The 23,425-nt window shown below is 46.4% G+C and overlaps 1 long non-coding RNA gene across 1 annotated transcript in view; it reads left to right on the top strand.

The window, feature by feature from the left end:
- The window catches only part of LOC145716478 (uncharacterized), a 28,965-nt gene extending 5,759 nt beyond the window's left edge, over positions 1–23,206 (top strand). Inside the window, exons 2-3 of the long non-coding RNA XR_014139136.1 lie at positions 7,335–7,399; positions 22,461–23,206. This is a non-coding gene — a long non-coding RNA (uncharacterized LOC145716478). The remainder of the gene's footprint in view (positions 1–7,334; positions 7,400–22,460) is intronic.
- Positions 23,207–23,425: the final 219 nt, after the last annotated feature.

Raw genomic sequence — 23,425 nt, 5'->3', positions numbered from 1 at the left:
ATTGGAAAAGCATTAAAAAGGGATTGGAAAAATACATAGGTTTAGGCAATCCCTGTATAATTTTGCATCTCCCTCAGTGGAGTTTCATGGAATGTCCATGAAGTGTTTATGTAGATGGTGTAATAGTTCTGGATAAGTAGCTTTGTGGTAGGTAATGATGATTATTTAGGTGTTATATGCCTGCTTTATAGTTCAGGGGTCTCTTGAGTAGTCAGTATGCTCATTTGCCTGTTTTATGTGACTTAAGAGTAAAATTTTACAATTTTAAACAGTTGTGGAGGCTTGAGTTCTAGAAGCTTTGCATTTGATGAGCTTTTCATTATGTATATGATTCACTTGAAGCTGAGACCTTACTTAGTTTAAGGGGACATTGGAAAGGCCACTGAACTAGGCAGGTCCCTATTAGCCATGTGACCTTGAGCAAAGCACTTCTCTAAGCCTCAATTTCTTCCATCTGTGCAATGAAGAGAATGTATTGCCTACCTTCCAGGATTAATGGCAACAGTGTATGTGAAAGTCCTTTTTGAACTGCAAACATCTATGCAAGTGCCTGGTATTATTCCTGCTGTTATTATTCAATATAACATTGTTTCCATGGGAAAGTGCAACTTGCTTTATGACAATTGGATTTACAATGTCGTTTCCAGGAATGCATTTATCTCGAAGTAGTCTTTGGCCAAAAGCAACATAACCTGACCCAAGGATAAAATGCACTGTGGCAAAAGACAGGAACTGCCCAGGCAGATTTTGAAATAAAAAAAGAAAATGAAAACTTTCCCCAGCTATGATGCTCATCTTGCTCCACCTTGCCCTCCTGCAGAGAAGTCCTTGTATTAGGGTTCTCCAGAGAAACAGAAAAAACAGGATGCCTCTGTGTGTGTGTGTTTATCTATTTATTTTAAGGAATTGGCTCATGCAACTCTGGAGGTTTGGGAAGTTCAAAATCTTGAGGGTAGGCCAGTAGGCTGGAGACCCATGGAAGGGCCAATATTGCAGTTCAAGTCCAAAGGCAGTCTTCTGGCAGAATTCCCTCTTCTTTGGGGGAGGTCAGTGTTTTTCTATTAAGGGCTTTAAGTGATTGGGTAAGGCCCACCCACATTATGCAGGGTAATCTGCTTTCCTCAAAGTCTATTATCATTTTAAATATTAATTTCATCTAAAAACACCTTCACAGAAACACATGAAATTCACCATTACAATCTCCCTCTGTCTCTCTCTGATGCCCTTCTCTTTCTTTAACCCCTCCCCAGGGCTATAGCAACCATCCTGAAGTTGGTGTGTTTTGTCTAGTCCGTGTTTTTATACTGTTACTACATAGGTTTGTGTATCAGTATGGCAGGTAAACTGAAAGTTTCAATTGAGGCATCCAGATAAAGGATGAAGTATGAGGCCATGTTAAAGAATTTACAAAGGAAAACCAGCTGCAGAACCATTAACTCTTATCTACCATGACAGTATAAATGAGTTGGGGATTTAAGATTTGAGGAGGATTTATGGCATCAGCTGTTGTCAGTGAGCACTGAGCTGTGGGCACCATTCTCCCACCCTAAAATTGAAAGGCATCAACCAGAACTCTGAAGATCCCTGAAGACTCAGGAAAAACCAGAGAAGGGAGTGTTTTTTGAGCCACCTTAAATATCTCCTGGCTCAGAGACAGTGATGCCGGTACTAGACCAGTAAGGGCTTTCCTGTGCCTTTCTTCTCCTCCTTCCCTCTTCCTGGACCCGGAGAGATCAGAAACCAGGGTTGGCAAGGTGGGAGAGGAGGGGCAAAAACACCAGGGACGGCAGGCAGGAAGAAGCCAGCCTCATTTCCCACTGGATGGCTGGACTGCAGCTGGCCTGAGCTGCACAGTGGGAGAGTGGCTTTTGATCTTTTGATTCTTTAAACTTGCCCCCGCCCCCAGCCCAGAGTGTATTTCCCTACCCTGTTGGTATTGGGCTTGGCCGTGTGACTTACCAATGGGATGTTAGCAGATGTCACACAAATAAAGCTTGCAATATGCTTGCATCCAGGACTTCCCTCTTGTACTTCTGCCATCATCAGAAAACATGCCCCAGGTAGTGTGGTTCCTAAAGAATGAAAGACTTGGAACAGCCTTGAACAGAACTCACAGCCTAGAGCTAAGCCCAGCTGAGATCAGCAGAGCCACCACAGACTTGCGAGTGAGAAATTGATGCTTATTTCTGTGTGTCGCTGGGCTTTGGGGTGGTTTATTATGTGGCGTTAATAATGAGAACAATGGCAATAATTGATAAAAGGAGTAACCAAATAAAGTTGAAAATTGTAATGATTACACTAAGGTAGACATTATTTATTGACTAGAACTACCCAAGTTTCATTCTGGGGTGGGGGAAGAATATGTCTAGCCAAATAAATTTAAAGGAGCATTAATATGGGGCGCCTGGGTGGCTCAGTCGTTAGGCGTCTGCCTTTGGCTTGGGTCATGATCCTGGGGTCCTGGGATCGAGCCCCGCATTGGGCTCCCTGCTCCACGGGAGGCCTGCTTCTCTCTCTCGCACTCTCCCTGCTTGTGTTCCCTCTCTTGCTGTGTCTCTCTCTGTCAGATAAATAAAATCTTAAAAAAAAAAATAAAGGAGCATTAATAGACAGCAATAAAGTTGCTTTCTGAATATCCCCGTGAGTCTTGCTTGTTCAGCTTAACAGTCACATATACTTCCATTAACGGTATGTAATAATGCTATATATGTTTAAAAATTTACACAAATAGCATCATGTTACATTCTGTAAATTGCCCTTTTCACTCAGTGTTATAAAAAAATTAAAATCTGAAAAAAGGGGTGCCTGGGTGGCTCAGTCGTTAAGCGTCTGCCTTTGGCTCAGGTCATGATCCCGGGGTCCTGGGATTGAGCCCCACGTCGGGCTGGCTCCCTGCTCTGCGGGAAGTCTGCCTCTCCCTCTCCCACTCCCCTTGTTTGTGTTCCCTCTCTGGCTGTGTCTCTCTGTCAAATAAATAAATAAAATCTTAAAAAAAAAAAATCTGAAAAAGGATAAAAAGTAAATTATTGAAAAATGAATATACCACAAAATTTTTTAATTTTTTAAAAAGATTTTATTTATTTGATAGAGAGAGCACAAGCAGGGGGAGTGGTAGGCAGAAGGAGAGGGAGAAGCAGGCTCCCCGCCGAGCAGGGCTCTATCTCAGGACCCTGAGGTAATGACCTAAGCCAAAAGCAGATGCTTAATCGACTGAGCCACCCAGGCACCCCTGAACCACAAATTTTTTAATCCATTCTCCCAATAATGGGCACTTAATTTGTTCCCCCATCTTTTTTGGGGGCAGTTATTACAAACTACGTATCAAGAAACATGCTTGTATTTGAGTCTTCCTGTTCATGTCAACACGAGTCTCTCAAGGATATACACTAGAATGGAAAGGTAGTCATTGGTGCTGTGTACCACTCACCAGTATTTCCATTTTCCTCCTGCGGGGGAAAAGACAGAACTGCACGCCCCATCCGCTTCAAGTTAGACCTAACTATATGACTTCTCAGGCTAATGAGATATCCGTGGAGGTGATGCATTTCACTTACAGGTGAAAACTTTGAACAGCTAGTGTGTGACTTGCTGTTTCTCTCCTACTACCACAATGACCAGCATTGTTCTGGATGGTGAGGTCTGTCAGGGAGCTTCTTAGAGTGAGAATAATGTGGAGCCCAACCCCTAGGTGTCCCAAGATGGTTGTGTAGCATGAGGAAGAAATTAACCTTGATTTGATCCCCTGAGATTTAGGTTAGTTTTTCAAGCCAGCACAGCCTTTCTATCCTGTCTGAAATATAAATCAGTACTAGAGGGTACTCCTAGGAGGGGCACCCCATAACAAAACACCTATGGTACTGGCTTAGTAGCTGGGTAATGTGCAGTGAGGAAACTTACTAACAGCTGGAAAATGGCCATTTACATTATGTAGTGGAGAGAGATTTTCTTAAACCGCACTTGTAGGAATTTGGGAGGCAGCTAATTGACCTAATGAACTTGGAGATTTAAGAAAAGAGGTTGGAAAGGACAATATTAATTGTAAGTTAGTCACTCTTGACAGTGTTTGGTGAGATATTACAAGAAAAAGATGAAATCAGGGAAGAGTTGGCTGGTGTGCAACACTTTTAGGGCTGGAAAAAGCAAACGTTTCTCATTATGAAACAGTAAAAATAAGAAAGGCTTAGACAAAGAATGATTGAAATTCAGTTTTGTAAGCAAGGGTTACATCAACACTATAGATGTCATATCCATTTTAAAATCTCTGGTTGTATTAAAATGTCTTCTAGTAAATGTCCAGGTTCTTTCCATTGGACAGAATGTATTGGAGCGGGGGGTGGGGGGCAGGGAGACTAAGGGTATAGACCAAAATACCTTCAGTTAAGTCCAGAGTGACATGGTGGTAAGGAAACAAAGAAATGCAGCAAAGAGGAGATATATTCATAAAGGAAATTTGAGTGTGTCAGTTGGTACTTAGTGCTGCCTGGGATCATACAATAAGAGACTGAAGGTTTTAAGAGAATTATACTGCCCAAAGAACACTGGCCTGATCTTGACTTTGAATCTTAAAACAACACCTGGGTGCCCCAGGAAGTATGCTGGGAAATATGCTTAGTCCACAGGGAGAACATACTCTCTGGTGTACACTTCAGCTTTGGCCAAGGAGCATAAGGAGAAAAGGAAATCTCTTGGAGGGTCGTGTCAGAGCCTACAGAGAACATTTCAGGAGGTGGAATCGGGATCTAATCAAAGAATATTCTTCATTCATGGGGAAGAATGCTCTGAGATTGGGCGCCTGGGTGGCTCAGATGGTTAAGCGTCTGCCTTCGGCTCAGGTCATGATCCCGGGGTCCTGGGATCGAGTCCCACATCGGGCTCCCTGCTCAGCAGGGAGCCTGCTTCTCCTTCTGCCTCTCTCTCTCTCTGTCTCTTATGAATAAATAAATAAAATCTTTTAAAAAAAGAATGCTCTGAGATTTTGCAGTTGCTACGGATCAGTGTCTGCTGTGTCCCATTATTCTCTTTTCTGAATGGGAGTGTTTATTTCTATTTTCCTGTCCCGTGTTCTATCATTAAATATTGGTATGTTGGAGAAGATAACTAGTCGTATTCGTCTCCTGATGAAGAGGCATCACATCTAGATGGAGAGACAACTGCCCCTCACCTTGATGTAGAAATTACTGTGAAAAATTGGATATATTAGACTTAGAGCTTAGTGCTGCACTGGGGCTGGGATGGTGCCGTGCTGGGATGGGTTGTCTCCCTTGGGAAAGGGTTGAATATATTTTGCATTCAGAGAATAATCAAATACTGGGTATTTGGATGGGGATAGACTGTGAAAGTTGTTAGGGCTATTCACCAATATTTTTGATTCTCCCCTTCTGAGCTCTTATGCTTGGTGGGCCCCTCCAGTCTGACATTGGTCAGGAATGAATCCCACAGTTCACAAGACATGCATAAAGAAATACTTTATAGAAAAAATGGAACACTCACAAGACCAGGCTCAGCAAGATAGAGATGCATGTGGCCTCTCTTTTCCCATCACCTCTGGGAGAAGCATGCCAGGCCAGGCCACCTCCTGGCAATGGCATGAGTTTCATTCCAGTGAAGTTCCCCTTCATACCTTTTAGTACGGGAGTCTCCCTTTTCCTAGGGGAGTCTGAGAATGTGGCCTTCTTAGAGGAGAAGATGTAGGATTTCTGATGTTGGGCAGTCTGGATGTGGGATGCTGGCTTTACTAGGTTTCTCTAAGGACCTTAAGCCTGTGAGAAGTTCTTTCTTTTCTACTGAGGGAGGAAGGTTCCAGTCCAGGAAACAGAACTCAGGTGCTATCTTTCCATTTGGGAGAAGGGGTCATCTCTCCACTACCAACCCATGTGAGAGCCTAGGATTGTACTTGCCTGTCCTCTTAAAGGTTGAAGGACCCCTTAAAGAAGGGTCCACATGGCCTGTTTTGGCCAATGACAGAGTGTTTAAAGCCTCTATGAGCCTGTGTGCCACTTGACCTTTCCTTCTTCTTTTTTTTTTTTTTTAAAGATTTTATTTATTTATTTGACAGAGAGAGACACAGCAACAGAGGGAACACAAGTGGGGGGAGTGGGAGAGGGAGAAGCAGACTCCCCGCCGAGCAGGGAGCCCGATGCGGGGCTCGATCCCAGGACCCTGGGATCATGACCTGAGCCAAAGGCAGGCGCTTAACGACTGAGCCACCCAGGTGCCCCGACCTTTCCTTCTCCTTGCTATGCTGACCGTTGAAGCTCTGGGTAAGGAGGCTCCGTCAGTCTGTGCTCCTGAGTGAGGACAGCATGGAGCAGACATGAGAGACTGTGAGACACAAGTAGCATGAGATAGAAATAAACCTTTGTTGTCTTGAGCCATTGACACTTGTGAGTTGTTTTTAGCTGCAGCAAATTGTTTTAGTCTATCCTGACTGCCACAACTGGGTCTTCTGGGTGATGGGGTGCACACAGCCTTGTGGAGTGATTGTTTCAGTCGGTACTATTCCTTACTGACTTCCTTACCGAGAGAGAATGCAGGGCTTTGCCTTGGGTGTTCCCTTACACTCCCTGCAGTGGTCATTGTTGGCTTCCAGCTGGTCTTTGAGCAGCTGCTTGTTATCCAGGACTCAGAAGTTAGACAAATCTGTCAAGGAAGAAGCAGGAGAATCTAGGTGGATAGGAGGAAGACTGAGAGACAGGCATAGTTTGAAGGCACATGGAGAGGTCAGCCACGACTGGGAGAAATGCGTGAGTGTCCCAGGTCTAGTAATAGAGGGCCAACCCACATTAGCTGAGGCAGCGCTGCCTGGAATCCATGCTTGGAACCCAGGGAACAAAAGAAGGATCAGGCGCCAAGACCACGGGCCTGGGCAACTAGGACTCAGAATTCTGGCAAGGGTTTTGGTAAAAGGCAGGGTATTCCCAGCAGGCATACGGCACATGCTGGGTCAGCCACCTTCTGGGTCGGTAGCTTCTTACATGGCTGATGTTGATCTTGGCACCCAGGTAGAGCTGTTTGTGGAAAGATAGACATCTGAGTGGATGAGCGTTTGAGGAGAAGAGTCTGCGCTGCTTAGGCAAACAGGCTAAGATTGGGCTCAGTCGAGCTGCCGTTCCTTCTTTGACCTCTCTGGTCCAGCCCTTACTGGGGCTTGGGCATTTCCCCTCCGCACATAACTTTTCTTGGCAGTCCTCATTTTTATTCTTTAAATCTTCATTGGTACCTGGCCCATTAGGGAGAAGGAAGGCGAAGGGAAGTCACATTTATCAGGTATCAAGTACTATGTGTAGGCATTGAACCACGTGCCTTACATGCACCATCCCATTTAATCTTCACAGAACCCCTTTGGGCTGCTGCTGTTGTTATTCCTGTTTGATCGATGAGGAACCTGGGGCTTGGAGAGGTGAGTAATTTACCTGAGGTCACTTGAGCAGAAAGTCTGTCTGACTGTAGAGCCCCTGCTCCTAACCCCGGCACTGCATCTGTGCTTATTAGCAGAACGATGGTCCTTCAGTCCCATGTCATTACCCTTGAAGTCCCCTCTGGAATCCCTAGATCATTTGCACAGGACAGGACCTGCCTCTTGTCGAGTTCACATTTTACCTGCTTTCTCAGATGGCAAGGCTCACCCTTATTGGCACCAGAGTCCCCTGGAATAAGCCTCATCTCCCCCCAGTACTGCATGGCATGTTTAAACGTATGATTTAGCAAGCCCACATAAGTGTCACCAAAGGAGGAGGAGCTGCTCCCTCACTTGGGAGCCAGCGCGTTCTGTCATGCAGGTGGAAGTGTTTTTGGGGGCCCTGGGGTAGTGAGTGATAGTCAAGACCGGAGGGGGGTGGTGCAGAGCAGGATAACAGCTGTTCCTGGTGGCTCCGAGTCACATTTGGAGCCTAAATTAGCCTGTTCTTTTCTAGATCCTCTATGGGCTTGTTGCAGGCTGCCTGCCTGCCTGGCTCATCTCCTTGCAGGCATTGTTTTGTCCCTTCCCCCCATTCCAGTCCTTCCTCTTAGGTTCTTTGACTAGAGTTAGCTTACTGAGAGGCTAGACAGGGCCACCTAAATGTGGGCTGAGGGATGGAGGGGTGCTCAAATCTCTCCCCTATCTCTTCCTGTCCTTAAGAAGTTTTACCATTAGAGATTAAGTCTTTAACTAGAATGAAACTTGAGAGGTAGTCTTACCAGCAAAATGTATCAGATTTTCCCCTGAAGACAGTATATTTGCAAAACATACACAAATAGAATTCTCATATAATTCTACTACTATGTAGGGTAATTATGTCAAACACTTTTCTTGCCTCCTGCCTATCTCACTCCCCCAGCCCCTGTGCCCTGTGCCCTGTGCCCTTAGAAGGCTTCCCTGATAGAGGGAAGGAGCATCAGGACTCTGAGTTGAGAGGTCAAGGAGGGGCTCCACCAGAGGGAGCCAGCAGAAAGGGCCCTTTGGGTCCTTCTCACAAGTCTGCTCTCAGCTGGCTGTGCTGTGGCCTTGGAGCTGGAAAACTCCTCTGAGCCTCACCTCTTTCGCAAACTTGGTGCAGAGCCTGCAGAGAGCTGCTTTTTTTCTGGGCCTCTGTTTCCTTTCATGGAAAACAAAGGTTGAAGGAGATAATCCTCAGTACTCCTGCCTGTTACGATTATGCAGTAAGTCTATAATTTTTCTCTGCAGAGTCTGTACTGAAAACAGTTTTCTGAGTCTTGGTGTTTGCTGGCTCAGCACTGTGGCTCTCTCTGTTGAAAACTAATCTGTGCCCCACAGTTGATCTTAAAAACAAGGCAAAACAACAACCAGCTGCTTTTCTTATTAACTGTGCAAACAACAGAGGTAGTCTGGGAAGGGGCTGCTGTCCAGTCGTATGATGGAACTGGGCTCTGCTCCAAGGTGCAGGGTTGACGGATGCTGTCCTGGGGGGAGCCTTTGATGCACCTAGTATCTACTTGCAGCAGTTTGGCTTTCCACATTTTTGACATTGTCTCAGCCCTCCGGAGGTCCTATCTGACTGGGGTCCCTACCAGTTTTTAGGCAGAAGGCAGTGTCAGGGCACTTCCCATCACTCAGGCCTGAGTTTTCTTTGGAACCTTTTCCAAAGTAGCTCATTCTTTCAGGGCGTGTGCTGCTTTTATACTTTTAATACTTCTTCTATGTCTCATTATTTTAAATATTCTGATTTTCTTGTCTCTATCCATTTTCCCTTTATTTGAAATTTTTGGTTTCTAGTACTCTTGTTTGTTTTGCTTGCTGGCTGTTGCTCATGATGGGCATGTCCTTACAATTTGGAATTGTAATTTTGGATCATGAGCTTTCACTTTCAGGGAGCTTCATTTGTGGGTTCAGTGCATTTTCCTTCAGAGTAGTTTTGCAATTGCTTCTTAAGAACCGGGATTCCCAGCCATGGAAGCAATTTCGTGTTAATGTCTTTATCTGGGGATTCCCGGATCCACAACATAATTTCAAATCCCAAACCCTTGCAAGTCATAGCCCCCGTGCCTAGAATTCTCAGGGGAGACTTCTCTAATGGACTAGGAAGGAAGAGATGCGTGTCCTTGCAGTCTCCTTCGTGTCCCATATACGAGGGCATGAATTTTTCTGATCCATCCCTTTACTGATTTTCCATCTCTTTGAGAGTTCTGGCTTTATGAGGAGATCTTAGTTCCCACTTCCCACCTTGTCCCATGCCAAGCCTTGTTTCCTGTTCTTGGATATGGGAAGCTCCTGAGATGAGATGAAGGGTTTGGATTTAACTGGGGCAGATTAACAGCCTCAGATTAGCTGGGGCAGCACTGGTGTCAGCTCATGCCCGTACTGCCAACAGATTCCAGCTCCCTCTTGGTTTCTGTCCCTGGGGGATTCCCCCTTTTTCTTAGGAGTTCAGCTAAATCAAAAATATTTTTCTGTTACATTTCCCCCAGAATTTCTAGGAATTTTCAGGTTATTTTGGTCCCCATCTTGCTGGAATCTGAATCTCCCAGGCCCTCCTTTCTGCTGAATGGGAGTAAGTAAGAAGGGAGGAGAGGGCCAGAATTGGTTGTGTTAACTTGTAGATAGCCTCTTTGAAACAGGGGGATATCATCTACCTCAGTCGTCTTTACCTCTTTTACTCACGAGAATTTTGAAAAATGATGTGTTTTGTGGCTCATTTTTAAGTTCACTTATGAACACTTTCAAAATATGTTGAAATAAATGCAAAGGATATAACTTCCGGCATATTTGAAATGTTTAAAACTTTTAAAAGCTTTTGAAAGTGGTAGTGATTTGATACCTACCATCATTCATTAAAACATACACATAAAACTTCTTTTTTTTTTAATTTATTTATTCATGAGAGAGAGAGAGAGGCAGAGGGAGAAGCAGGCTCCCAAGGAGCAGGAGCCCGATGTGGGGCTCGATCCCAGGACCCTGGGATCATGACCTGAGGCGAAGGCAGACGCTTAACCATCTGAGCCACCCAGGTGCCCCTAAAACTTCTTTTTTAAATATTTCAAACTTTACATCAATTTCCTCTTTGAACTCATTTTTCTGCACCATTTCCTCCTAAATAAATTTATCCTGATGGAATGTTTTGCCTTTAAAGTGTTTTATTGATCATCCTCTCATACTTCTCAGCAGCGCGAAGATGTTTATGAAATTAAATTTTATTTCCTGCAATCATAAGTCCCTAAGTGTTGAGCACATTTCTTCTGGGTTGAGTTACTTTTGCAATTATTTTCATTACTGTTTTAGAAGATTTTATTTGCGAGAGGGTGAGAGAGATCACAGAGGGAGAGGTAGAAACAGACTCACTGCTGAGCAGGGAGCCCGATGCGGGGCTTGATCCCGGGACCCTGGGATTATGACCTGAGCTGAAGGCAGACGCTTAAGGACTGAGCCACCCAGGTGCCCCTGCAATTATTATTAATATGCCATTGATCAAAATGACATGAATACATTGCAAAATTTGATAAATAAATGCTTAAAAATGGAAATAGTCAGTGAGATGAAACTGACACATTAAGTCAGGTATCCAAGGACATATATCAGCATTGCTCCAATGAGACAGGATTCAGTATACATTTTGCTTTTATTTTTATAGATGTAAACCCTGAGCAACTTTGTTCATGTAAATAAGAGGATGAGAAAAGGAAGTTTTGTTTCACTCATTATTCAGTTCTTTAATTTCATCTAATTTTTAAGCCAAAATCACATTGTGATCTATCGTCAAAAATTATTTTTAGCAGTCTGTTAGTTAACTTGGTTAGGTTTTCCTCCAATTTTGCAGACAGCGAAAAATTGAAAAATCATATGACTTAGAAAAAGTAAATGGAGTCACTAATTTTCTCACCATGTAAACCAGTGTTTCTTTTTTTTTAATAAAGATATTATTTATTCATTTGAGACAGAGAGAGAGCAGGAACAGAGGGAGAAGTAGAGGGAGAGGGAGAAGCAGACTCTCCACTGAGCCAGGAGCCTGATGCAGGACTCGATCCCAGGACCCTGGGATCATGACCTGAGCCGAAGACAGATGCTCAACCATCTGAACCACCCAGGTACCCCTAAACCAGTGTTTCAAAATTGTTTTGTCAGGTGCCCCAGAGGTTTGCACACCTGAGAGTAAGGCAGTGAGATTCTGGGTGGGTGAGAGGTGTGCCTTGCTGTTATAAAGTGGGAGAAGGGAAATCATGTTAGAAAATCCTCTGCTGTAGGTGTTTTAAGGTAGATCAATATTAGGGAGGGGAGTACATTTGGAAATTGAGTATCTGGAGTGGAAACTGATTCCCCTTGAGACCAACAGTCCTGAGCACCCCCTTGAAAGTTTTCTGGAGGGGCGTCTGGGTGGCTCAGTTGTTAAGTGTCTGCCTTCGGCTCAGGTCATGATCCTGGGGTCCTGGGATCGAGCCCCGCATCGGGCTCCCTGCTTGGCGGGAAGCCTACTACTCCCTCTCCTGCTCCCCCTGCTTGTGTTCCCTCTCTCACTGTGTCTCTCTCTGTCAAAAAAATAAATAAAATCTTAAAAAAAAAAATTTTTTTTCTGGACCCTCAGTCATTTGATTGAGGCGGGCTTCCTGGAGGAGGAAGGCTTTGCAGCTCTGTGGGCAGGGACACATCTTGCACTGTGTCCTTGTCGTGGTGGGGGGTAGTGCTCAGCAAATTCAACGTGGGCCACAGTCAGCCAGCATTTCCTGTGTGTTTGCCATGCCCTGGCACCTTAGTGGTGTTGCATGAGCCTTAGCTCAGTCAATCCACAGATAAATTCCATGCGGAGTTTATTCACTTTAACTCTATCTACCAGGTGAGACTCTATGAATTGAGGGACTAAAGAATTTGCTGTAGATTGCAAGAGTGGTTAAGTAGTAGAACTGGGGCTTGGGCCCTAAAGGGTCTGTCTAATATCAAAGCCCACGATCTTAACAATTGCTAAAAGGGACAAGCAGCAAAGAGAAGTCTCAGGATAGACCATGAATCCACTTCCCTCCACTTCAGTCAGGGAGAGAGGGGAAAAGAGATTGCTTCCTGGATAATTAAAAATAATAAGAGTGGTACTGTTGGAAATGGCTTTTTAAAATGAGCAACATGCTGGGCGCCTGGGTGGCTCAGTCGGTTGAGCATCTGCCTTCAGCTCAGGTCATGATCCCAGGGTCCTGGGATCGAGCCCCACGTGAGGCTCTCTGCTCTGTGGGGAGCCTGCTTCTCCCTCTCCCCCTGTCTGCCGCTCTTCCTGCTTGTGCTCTCTCTCTCTCATTCTCTCTGTTAAATAAATAAATTAAAAAAAAATAAAATGAACACCATGCCATGGGGTGAGTTAGTTTGTCTCAGTGCTAGTAGTTTCATCTGTAAAATGGGAATGGAGACGGTGATGATGGTGATGATGATTGATGATGATGATGATGATGATGATGATGATGGTGGTGGCAGGGACAATATCCACTATATAAGGGAGCAATGATCTTTTAGCCAGTACCTTCCAATCCTGGACATTCCTAGCTCTCTCTTCTGTTTAGGCAAAATTTGTCTACTCTCTCCTCATCTATAAAACACTCTCTTCATAACAAGCCTTCAGCTATTTGATGTTTGAATACCTCTTCCCTTTGTCGTCTCTTTCCCAGGATAAATCTCCTGAGCTCTTTGTTTAAATGGGGTTTATAATTTTAAGACTCATTATCCTTCTGGTCTCTCTCCTGGATATATCCTCATTTGTCAAAATGACTTTTAAAATAAGGTGCCCAGATTTTATCATCATATTCCAAATGTGGTTTGACCAGGGCAGAATGCTATGAAATTGCTGTTTCCCTTGATCTTTAGATGTCATCTGAACACTTAATAGTTTTTCCTGAGCATCCTCACTGTTGACTCGGTAAACTTTAAGCCACCACCCACAGATTATGATGCAGCTCTGCTACGGACCCAATCTCCTATCCTATCCTATAATTTTGCAATTGACAGTTTATGAACTTGAATATGGGACTTTACATTTATCTCTCTGAAACTTAATCTTAATGGGCATAGTCCATATTGTAGCTTTCCAAAGAGATTTTGAATCCTGATCCTGATTCTGTTCGTTAAGGAGGAGAACACAACACATGGTAGTGTATAGTGAATATGAGGGCTTAGGAGAAAGAGCAGTGGATGAATGGTTTTATGAACTTAGTCAAGCCAATTAAATCATCAGTATTTTAGGTTCTTTTTAGTTGATATCAGTCACTTCTATTATTTAGAGATAAAAGATAGTGTTGGTTTTTTTCCCTACTAAACCTTGTACCGAGTGGTATGTATGAATGAAAGTGAGTCTCAAACTGAATTTTGTTAAACATGCAAATTCTTATTAGCCAACAGGCACAAAAGGGTCATAAAGCCCACTCTTGAAAGCTCCATGATGTCCCAGCTCCCTGTCCCTTGGGCATTCTTCTAAGCACTTCACATACTGGGGTAGCTGAGGCAATGCTTGAGCAGAGGATTCTGTGAACTTGCCATTTAGGGTCAGGTGACCATCCTCTGTAAGCACTGGGTGAGTCCTGAGGTCCAGGGTGCTCCTCTGCAAGCTATGGGCTGCTGGGCTCAGTGGGTTCAGAGCCCTCGTTCACACACGGCTGAGAATGCCTGTGATGTATGTTGCCGGTCTGTGCATCTTCACCAGCATTTATTTCAGTGATGAAAATATTTTCTAACATCCATTAGACCAATTTACAAAAAGTGGTAATGTGGATTAGAAATTAAGTTGGTTGGAATGCTTATAAGAAACCTTTTGAGGGTGCCTGGGTGGCTCAGTCGGTTAAGTGACTGCCTTCAGCTCAGGTCATGATCCCAGGGGCCTGGGATCGAGTCCCACATCAGGCTCCCTGCTCGGCGGGAAGCCTGCTTCTCCCTCTCCCACTCCCCCTGCTTGTGTTCCCTCTCTCGCTGTCTCTCTCTGTCAAATAAATAAATAAAATCTTAAAAAAAAAAAAAGAAACCTTTTGAGTGTGGGGTTTTCATGAGACTATCCAAATGCTAACTGTACCCTGGAGTGTGTATTCCCCATTAAAGAACTCCAAATGTTAAATAACCTCCCCTAGGCCTTCCATGGATAATTGTGACATATGTTCTTGTGGTGGTGAATTTTATATGTCAACTTGACTAGGCCATGGGGTGTCCAGGTATTTGGTTAAACACTTTTTCTGGATGTGTCTGTGAGGGTATTTCTGGATAAGACGAACATTTATGTATGTATGTATGTATGCATGTATGATTTAAATTTAGTGAACATACAATGCAATATTGGTTTTTGGAAGATTAATATTAATTTTTTTTTTTAATAAGTAGGCTCTGTGCCATGGGCTTGAACTCACAACCCTGAAATCAAGAGTTGCATGCTCCACCGACTGAGCCAGCCAGGGACCCCAAGTTTTTTTTTTTTAGATTTTATTTATTCATTTGAGAGAGAGAGAGGCAGAGAGCACAAGCAGGGGGAGAGGGAGAGGGGAGGGAGAAGCGGACTCCCCGCCAATCCTAGGACTTAGAGATCATGACCTGAGCCGAGGGCAGATGCCCAACCATCTGAGCCACCCAGGCGTCTCCAGGTACTCCAAGATTAACACTTGAATTGGTAGAGTGAGTAGAGCAGATTGCCCTCCCCAAGGTGAGTGGACTTCATCCAATCTGTTGAAGATCTGAATAGAACAGAAGAGGCTGGGGCGCCTGGGTGGCTCAGTTGGTTAAGCGACTGCCTTCAGCTCAGGTCATGATCCTGGAGTCCCGAGATCGAGTCCCGCGTCGGGCTCCCTGCTCGGCGGGGAGTCTGCTTCTCCCTCTCCCGCTCCCCCTTCTTGTGCTCTTTCTCTCTCTCAAATAAATAAATAAAATCTTAAAAAAAAAAAAAAAAGAACAGAAGAGGCTGAGTAAGAGAACTTCTGCCTGACTGTTGAGCTGGGCCATTGGTCTTTTCCTGTCTCAGGATGGAACTGAAAAATTGGCTCTTGTTGGGTCTTGAGCCTGCTGGCTTTTAGACTGAAACTTGTACCGCTGGCTCTCTTGAGTCTCCAGTTTTCCAACTGCAGATCTTGGGACTTGTACTTCATAATCATGTGGGCCAATTGCTTGCAAAAAATCTCTTGATCTATCTCTATATTTCTCTCTATATGTATATCTATATATCTGTGTATGTATTTGTCTCCTATTGGTTCTGTTTCTCTGGAGAACCCTGACTAATACAGCTATATATATATTACCACCTATGCATAAGTATTGTGAAGTAAGTTATAATAATGTAGCGGATTGAAAGTTGGGCACCTTGGTTTTCTTCCCAAACTCTTCCTGTCAACTGGCTCTGCATGGCACAAGGTGGTCCTTTAAGGGTCACCAGAGTGACACAGGGAGTTTCCATCTGGCTGTTCACCTGTTAGCAGCAGGACTCAGTACCCATTCCACAATGTCTCATGGTCTAGGTTAAGAATTAGACTTTTCTTTGGGGGTGGGGGTGGATAAAAAGAACTTACAAGGCAGAGTCAGCAGAAGGAAAAGGTACAGACCTCCCCCCTCCCCTGGTCCCTCCAAAGGGGCATACCAGGACCAGGTGCTATGCTGGATGCACAGTGTGGCTTTGCATTCCAGTGGAAGGACCTTACTACTTGGGGTCTGCCTCTTTGTGGGGGCAAGTGTGAGAGCAACCTGATAGTAGGCAAGGGAAACCTCAATGCCTGGCACAGGACAGTCTGGGTTTTAGTACCAACTGTTACTGAGTTTTCTGGAAACACCTGTTCTGTTCAGCACCTGCAGACCTGGGGCCCATTGGAAGTTGCAGCTCCTCTGCAGAGGTGTAGGTGCAGGGAGGGGAGGAAACCTACTGGTCCCATGAGAAGCTGGGCTTGGGTGCTGCACTTTGCACTGGGAGAGTTGGGGGCCTCTTCCCAGCTGGCTCAGTGCCCAGGAAACCCAGAGTGAGGTCTTGGGGTCATTTTATACAGTCCTGGCCCTTGCATCACATTTTGTGACTGAGGGCTGTGCCCCTTCCTGGGCCTCCATCTTCTCCTTTTTTAGAGTGAAGAAATTGGTTTTTGGTATCTCTCAGGCTCTGCATTCTAAATAGGGCTAGAAGCCCTTTTTCTCCGCATTAAAAACAGCTACATAGACACTTGATACAGAAACGGTACGTGTCAAATATATAAAATCCAAGATTCAAAATATTGAGAAATTTTCCTTCAAGTTTTCTTGCACAAATGAGTAAAATCATGTACATTTCAATATTTTGCTAATAATGATGCTCAGTGACTTGAATGTGTAAAGAGATTTTAAGAAATGCTCAGAAACAACTGATAAAGGCTTTGCATCGCTGAGTGACTCAGTGAGCATTTGTAGGATAGTGACGTTTCTTTTGTTTTCCTGAACTCATTAACAAAGGCATACGGAAATTTTGTGTTCATAGAGTTCTGTCTTTTTTTCTCCCTGAAACCATTGCAGTTGTTTTAACTCTCTGTGTGACGAATTTTGGAGATACAGAGCCCTTTTTAAAAGTGCACATCTTCTTGACCTCAAAACATTTGTACATCCAGTCTTCACATTTCGTGGCCAAGTGGAGTGCAGGACTGTGGCAACATTTTGCCCACTGGTTTTGGCAGTGCCGGGGGGAGAATCCGGAGACAGGGCCACAACAGAGATGTCGATGCACACTGCTGCAGGTTTGGCCTTCCCGCATGGACTTGGTCACCACGCAGTTGAATAATTATGATGGCATAATTTTCCTGCATTCGGCAAAAATTGCACACAGAGCAATCTCACAGTGCACATTGGTCTCGACCATTTTTCTTTATAAAAGCTATTGCATTTGTCTCCTTTTACAAATGATTCTGTGACTCATTTCAGAGATAGATAACTTACTTCTAAGGGACACATGCTCCCCTTTTCAAAGTCCTTGGGAAATTTCTCTTCAAATTTTCCTTTCCCGCACCTAACAAAGTGTCCTGCATATAACAGACAGTACATATCTGTTGTGGCTGATGATGATGGGGAGTGAAATTGAGGAAGTCTTTCATGTGTTTATCACGGCGATGCTGTGCAGTAGATGGGTGTGAGGGGTTGCAGAAGCATCCGGTGATGACTGCTACAGCCCCGTCTCCCTGCACCGACTTGGTGAGCCTTTGATTGAATCGTGATAAAGGTATCATTTTGCTGCATTAGGAGGGAAAGGTATATGGAGATTTGACATGCGTGGTGTTTCATAACTTTCGATAAAATAGCGACATTTGTCTTCTTTCATCTAAGGCTGAATCATTTCTGAAATAGAGACCTCAATTTAAGGTACGGAACATTTTTTTTTTTATTTTTTAATTTTTTTATTTATTTGACAGAGAGAGACACAGCGAGAGAGGGAACACAAGCAGGGGGAGTGGGAGAGGGAGAAGCAGGCTTCCCGCAGAGCAGGGAGCCCTATGCGGGGCTCGATCCCAGGACCCTGGGATCACGACCTGAGCCGAAGGCAGTCGCCTAACAACTGAGCCACCCAGGCGCCCCGGTACGGAACATTTCAAGTTAAACATCCTTGAGGAAGCTTGCCTCATGTTTTTCTGCCCAAATGGGGAGTAAGACTGCAGAAATCTGTTACCTTTTGATAATGGCAGTTCTGAGTCACAGCATGGTGAGTGCAGTTGCAGGCGGCTGCCCGGCGTTGCTGGCTTGTTTCGCTTCTGTTTCATGTAAGTGCTCTACGGAACTCAATCAGTGGAACCTGCTGAGGGTGAGTGGTAAATGGGGAGCCAGAGGGTGGTTTTGAGGAGTGAGGATAAAGGAAAATCCCGCACAATGACATCTTTTGGATGCCCATCAAGTGCCAGGCTCTATACTGGGCAGTGAGGATCCAAGGGTGAATATGGTCTCTGTCCCCAAGGAGGTCCTGGTTAAGTGAGAGAAATGACTAGAAAGCAAATGCTTACCACACAGAGAACTCCATGCTGAGACAGAGGGAGCGCAGTACAGGGGATGCAGGGAAAGTACAGGCTATGGGACCTCATCCAGCTCCGGGGAGTCAGGGCAGCTTCCCAGGGGGAAAGTCCATAAAAGATGCTCTGAGTCAGCCACGCGAAGGTGGTGCAGGGCTGCAAGCGGTGTCCCAGCAGAGAGAGAAGTATGTGTGAAGGATAGAGGTAGGAGAGGTCTTGGCAAAGCGTTTGGCATCTGGGAAGGGAGAGGTCCTGAAGAGAAGATGGGTGAGGAGGAAGTTAGATCTGGAAGTGAAATCATAAAGAGAAAGGACACCATGTCTCAAATACCTCCGTTCTGCTGTCAACTTAATGCCACGCTGGTCCTCTGTCCTCATGCCTCACATTCGGTCAGATACCAAGTCCTGTTGGTGTTTCCTCCAGTGTCTTTGGAACCCCCCCATTCCTCCCGCTCTTCCTTCTTGCCATGGCTTCGGACTCGTCCCCTCTGGCCGAGACCCTTCCAACAAGAGATCACAAATAACAACACCTTAAACGTGAGAGTTTATTTCTCTTTCACAAGTAACCGTCTGACCATGGGCAGTCCTGGGACAGCATGGCGGCTCTGTGGTGTGTGGGATGCAGGTGTCTTCTCTGTTGCCGCTCTGTTATTCCTGTGTTTGCGTGATCCCATGTATCTCACCAGCTCATCTGCAGTCCAGCTAGGGGGAAGAGATAAAGGAGGAAGGGAAGGCATGCTCCTTTCTTTAAAAGCGTCCCCTAGAAGTTGTTGACAATAGGCTGTACTCACATCCCCTGGCAATGTGACTCATGAGTCACATCAACAAGGAAGGCTGGGAAGTGTAGTTTTTATTTAGTGAGCAAGAACTAAGATAAAAACTATGAGTTCTATTACCATAGAAGGAGAGAAGGGTTATTGAGGAGCATCTGGTCAACCACTCCTAGTCTTACCCTCTCATCTGCCATCTGCAAATCTCTGAAAGTCTAAGTCATACCACCTCCCTCTATACAAAATCATGCTCACAGAGTTTTGTCTCAGCCTGTCTGGAAACACTCTCCATTCCTGAGTGTGCCAACACTTCCGTGCCCTTACGTGTTTGCTCCTGCTCTGCCTTCTGCTAGAAAGGCAGCAGAATATGGTGCAAGCAACATGAGACCAGGTTCAAATAGCCCTCTAGCTGCGGGAACTGGGGCAAACTACTCTCATGCTCTGAGGCTCCATCATTACATAAGAATTTAATTTCAGGGCTAGGACCAGGGTAGAAGATAATGTAGGTAAAGACAGTGCTTAGTAGGTGGCAGCCATTGCAGTCAGCCTCCTTCCACTGTTTCCCTTGGGTGAAACTGCTCACGCATCAATGTAGACTGATCACTTTCCCCACAAAGCCTCCCTCTCGGGGCTCCCAGGTTGCTGTTGCCATAAGGTCTTGGTTCATTTTACTGGTATGTCCACTTTACCTGGTAGACTAATCTCTGGTTCTTGCTGTTCCTAGCACAGTGCCTGCTAAAGCCAAGGTCAGTGTTGGTTAAAGTGGGTTGAACTGGGGCCAAGCAGCAAATCAAGTCAACCTAGAGAAGCAGAGGCTCAGAAACCCACATCCCAGGGCCTTGAAGCTGGTGGTCACAGCTGGGCATCTGGGGCCAGATCAGCCCTTACCCAAGGTCAGAGCCTTCTGTGGGCAAGGAGACCAGACTGACAGGCAGATGGCAGGAATGAGATGTGGGCAAGGAGATCTGGGGAGAAGGGGTCATGGTGCAGGGGAGGCCCAGCAGCACCAGGGGCAGGGCACTAACCATGTGGAAGGACCTGGACACTAAGCCAGGCAGTGCTGAGGTCAGAAAGGGGCTGGTCCTCATATGTAGGGGGAAGTAAGGGGAGTGGGAGTTGGGAGCAGAAAGCAGGGTCATTGACCCCCGTCCAGGCACAGCATCCTGTGGGAAAAAGCAAAGGTCAGAGAGGCGGTGAGAAGAAAGGTGGTTTCTGCATTTGGGTTGTGCAGGGATGTGGTTGCGCTGCTGCGGTCTGTCCACCAGAGGGAAGGAGAGACCCACACATGAGGCTCGAGGGGCACTGGCTGCAGAGCTTCCTGGAAGGTCGCTGGCCGTGGCTGGGGGCGGGGTGATCAGAAGATGCAGTGAGGATCAGGGAGGAAAATCGAGTCTTCGCCTTCTCCCTAAGACAGAATCTGTAGCTGGACATTTCCCAGCCTCTGGGCTATAGAGAGTGATGCCGAAGTTGTGCTATGGGGGGCCGTTGAAAAGGTGACCCCAGGCAGCACCAGTGAGGACCTGGTTCAGGCAGCCTCACTGTCCGGTCTGCTTCTAGCCCACTGCTCAGAAACAGGCCTTATCTGTCCCCCTCCCTGGTCTGGGACGCTCTTTGGAGAGGACACCTGGTGTGGGAGAGGCACTCATGTAGGCAGAAAGTCCCATACCCTATAGCTGCGCACCCCCAGATCTGAGGACCCCAACCAGTGGTCCTGTCCCTGTGTGGGGCTCATTAAACCCTCCCCATTCCTGGAATCAGTGGCGAGACCCTGCCTTGCCATCCAGCTGTGGGTGGTAGAGTACAAGAACTTTGAGCAAAAGTCTAAGGGTCACACTCATCTCTGTGAGACTCTTTCCTCTTCTGTGAAGCAGAGATTTGAAAACCAGCTCTTACCCAGGGCCATTAAGTATTAAAAATGAGATAATTGCATAAACATTCTTCTGAGCCGTTACATGAGATAGAAATGTGACTTTTTGTCGTTGGCCACCCTTTTCAAGCATGAAGGTTTTGTGAGGACAAAGACGGGGTCTTACTCATCTCTCGGACCCCATGGGGCTGAGCACTGTTTCGGCACATGGAGGGTGGTCCCTGAGAGCGGATGAGTGAGTCAGCACCATTGGGTCAGCACTGGCTCTTGCAGGACAGGGCAAGGAGGGGTGACAGATGAAACCACAAGGGACAGAGCTGCCCAGGCCTGACCTGCCATGAGACTGTGCATACTCCAAGGGTGGGTGGCAATGATCCCAGAGTCTCCACGGAGGTAGTCCCTTCTAGGAAGCTTTCTTCGGGCAGGTTTGGCCCATCTGCAAGCTGCCAGAGCCCCACTTACCCCAGGGTGGCAGGGGGGTCAGGGATGGTGCGACCTGGCCAGGTAGACAAACACTAGGGCTGGAAATGAGCCCCAGGGCAGCCAGGACTGAGGGCAGCGGTGGGCACCAGGCTTCATTTTCTCCTCCGGTAGCTCCCCTTTCTAGCTGGTGAAAGCGTCTGATTGGAGCCCCTGCTTGGGTGCACATTTTATTTCCAGAGAGATTGTTCCATAGCTCACCAGGGGTCTTAGATTTCTTAACTTGTCTTTCTTCTTCCTTGAGAGCAGACATGTGTGGGGGCGTTCATAGGCTCCGACAAGTCCCATTTCCTTACTAATAAATATTCCTCCTCTCCTCTCTAAGCGTTAAAAAAAATCCAGAGGAAGAACAAGTTGCCCATTTGTCACCTGCTCCTCCGTCCAGAGCAGAGGACGCATTTTGCTATTGCTTCTGGCTGACTCAGAGAAGCAAGGATGAGGGATGTGCTTGCTTCTTTCCAATCAGTTTAATCCTGCTTGGGAGGGCTAGCTCTGCCCTTGACCCTGGCCATAGTCTGGGGGAAGGGCAGGAGGGAAGGAGGAAGGCAGTCCTGGGCAGTGGCTAGGGCAGAGGCCATGGGAGACCAACCAGAAACAGGATGGGGGAGAAGATGGATAGGCTGGGGACACTGATCAGGGCATAATGTGTCTCCAGGGGACAAGAGGAAGAAGGTCCCCAAACCAATGAGCATATGGGCGTGTGGTGAACCCAGAGCCCATGGCTGCCTTTATCTAAAGCCTTGGCTTCTCTTTGGTGATGGCCACGCTGGTCATTTGTTGGAAGCAACAGGAGCGTGGTGTTAAGAAAGCAAATCATCCGAGCTGCAGCCTTGTACGGCCCGCCCAGCATGTAAGCATCCTAGGGGCCGTCTACCTGTTATGCTGGGAGGGTGTAATGTGTCTCCATGCTCTAAGATGCTCTGTTTTCTCAGACCTTTGTTCATCTCTGTTTAATGTGTTTTTCAGCCTGTTACAGAGAACGCAGACGGTGACCAGATCCAGCCTCTCCCAGACCACGCCTGGCGGTTGCCAGATGACAAGTCAGGTCTAGTGATGGGGGGGCACGTGCTTTTTTCAGTACAAGATTTCGTGATTGCAGATGTTCTGGGATGTGTAACAGGGGACAAGAAACACTTGCTTAATATTATTTGCCAGAGCCCTGGACAAGGAAGGCAGACTCTGTGTTGTGGGTCTCATTCCACACCTGGTTGTGTGCCTGTGGTGAGGGACACCGACCCTGTGGGCCTGCACCTTTCTCATCTCATACCTGCCCTGCCATGCCATTTGGGGTTGTCCTGTTTAATGTGCTGTCCAGTGTATTTGAGTGCTCTCTGCATCCTGTGAAGGACAGTGTAAACGGAAGGGGCTGTTACTCCTCAGGGGAGGTTGGTGAGCTGCCATCTTTCTGCTCTCCTCTTCTTTTCTCATCTTCTGTGCTGTCTGTTCTCTCTCTGTAAGCTGGCTGACTCTCCTGGGAACTGGATGCAGCCAGTTCCATGGTCCCAGTGGGAGCCGCCAATCCTCTGTGTCCCCCAGGGTAAGGATGAGTGGGAGGAGGGAGGATGATGCCCTTTTTGGCCTATTGGGCCTTCTCTTTGGCATCAGCGTGGAATATCTGGAAGCTGCCAGCAGAGGGCAGTAGCACCTCATGCCTTGACTCCTCCCCTGTGCTTCCTGGCCTCAGCTAGAAGGCCACCTCTGTGAGCTGGTGTGGGTGCGGCACGCAGGTGGATTTCTTAATGACCTGTGCTATGTGCGATGGGTTAACTGAGGGCCTGATGTGGTAGGGCCACCTTGAGAGCCAGTCCTGGCAACAAGTGCTGATTTCCTTCAGGGAGCCCAGGTCGAGGGGGGGCGATGTCCTGGATGATGCTGACTAACGCTGAGGCCCCTCTCAGGGGCTGCTTGCACCCACCAAGCTTCCTGCCCAG

This window comes from Leptonychotes weddellii, chromosome 12, assembly GCF_054177405.1.
Source record: "Leptonychotes weddellii isolate Sample4059 chromosome 12, ASM5417740v2, whole genome shotgun sequence".
In the NCBI taxonomy this organism is placed as follows: Eukaryota; Metazoa; Chordata; class Mammalia; order Carnivora; family Phocidae; genus Leptonychotes; species Leptonychotes weddellii.
The sequence above is the reverse complement of the archived record's forward strand: the minus strand, read 5'-3'. Positions and strand labels throughout refer to the sequence as shown.